Below are 2,058 nucleotides of genomic sequence, written 5' to 3'. Positions count from 1 at the left end.
TCTTTGAAAAGAGTTCAAAATTGTTAAACCTCCAAATAGAACAGATGAAGATAAAACAAAAACAAAAACAAAAAAAAACAACAATATTAGAAATAAAAGATACCACTATTCCTCAGGAATAAGAAGGATAATGATTAAATACCATGAACAGTTTTATATTAATAAAGTCAAAAAAGTTACAAGAAATGGATAGAATTTTTTAAAACAACTTATCAGAATCAACACAACCAGAAATAGGACTGCTGTACATGTTAAAGAAATTGAATTTGTCATTAAAATAAATTCCAATACATAAAACCTCCAGGGCCAGATAATTTGAATCATGTGAAATCATGTGAAAGGAAATAATGCTTACCTTACACAACTATTTCAGAAAATAGAGGAGGAGGAAGCACAGTTGCCAACTCTCTAGCATCAGTGGAACTGTGAGACCGAAACCACACGAGGACCTTACAGGAAACAAAAATTATAGAGAAAACACTCTCACTACTATAGATTAAGAACAAACTTAAAATATTAGAAAACCAATTACACAGTACATACAGAGGATACAAAATATATAATCAACAGAGTTTATGCCAGGAATATAACTAACATTGGGAAGTTATTCAGTGTAGTTCACTATATTAACAGGTTTTAAAAAATCATATGCTAATCCAGCAAGATGCAGAAAGAGCATTTGACAAAACTCAACACCCTTTCAAAATTAAATATCTCAGGAGGGTAGGAATTGAACTGAAACTTCCTCAGTCTGAAACTGAATAGGTAAAGCCTATGGCTAACACTATACTTAAGGCAAAATACAGCAGGCTTTCCTTGTAAGATCAATAACAAGAAAACAAAGGTCTATTGGTATCACTTTTATGCAACTTGTGCCATAAGGTGCAGCTAGTTCAATAAGGCAGGAAAAGTAAGCTAAAGGAATTACAGTTGGGAAGGAGAAGTAAAATTGTTTTTATTTGTAGATGATATGATAGTATATGTAGAAAATCCCAAGGAATCCAAAAAAGGGAGGGAAACTAGTGAAATTAAATCACAGTATTAGCAACATTACAAGACATAGTGTCAATATACAAAACAAATTACATAAAAAAATCAATTGTATTTCCATGTATTAGGAATAAACAATTTCTTACAAAGAATTTAAATCTATAATATTCAGAAACATTAAGTACTTGGGAATAAATTTAATAAAATGCTTTTAAGAACTCTACATTGAGAACTATAAAACATTTCTGACAGAAATTAAAAACAACCTAACTGAATAAGAAGGTACTCCCTATTTATTGGATTGGATGTCCCTATAGTATAAAGATGTCAATTATCTTAAATTGGTCTTTAAATTAATTGAAATACCAATCAAAATCCCAACAGGATTTTTTTTTGTAGATATTGTCAAGCTAATTCTAAAATACATATGGAAATACAAATCACCTAAATTTGACAAAATAGCTTCAAAGAAGAAAAACAAAGACTTATACTACCCGACTTTAAAATTCATTACAACACATTGTAGTAGCAATCGAGATTAGGATGTGGATTACATGGGTCAAAGCTCATTGTACTATACTCATAAGATATATGTAGTTCACAATTAGATTTTATCTCAATAAGAAAAATATTGAAAGCCATAAAAAATAGATTATAAAAACATACAAAAGGCTCTGTCTGAATCCTATTTAATGTGTTTGTTTAGTCACCTAAATGTCTTTTTATTTCTTGGTCTACAATAAAAATGCATAATACCAAAAGGTGTTGTTGAAAGTTATTCACAGAATTGAAAATGCAAATCCTCTTCTAGTCTTCATCCAACTGGCATATTACTTTTAGATGATATTTCCTTTTAGCCTGACCCCAGAATATAAGATGATATGTAGGACTCTAGCCTCCCAAATTGTGCCTCCCATTAAGTCCTAATCAATAATAAAACTGGGTCTAAGCTGCCCAGACCCGGCTATCTTTCCTAGGTGGTCCTATGGAAGTCGGGCCTGGGCCTTAGGAACAGTGAGATCTTAATTTGGTTGCAGCCTAGAGGGGCAGAGGGGTTGGGTGGGACAA

Source organism: Vulpes lagopus, chromosome 3 (genome assembly GCF_018345385.1).
Source record: "Vulpes lagopus strain Blue_001 chromosome 3, ASM1834538v1, whole genome shotgun sequence".
NCBI classification, from domain to species: Eukaryota; Metazoa; Chordata; class Mammalia; order Carnivora; family Canidae; genus Vulpes; species Vulpes lagopus.
Note: the sequence above shows the minus strand (reverse complement) of the source record.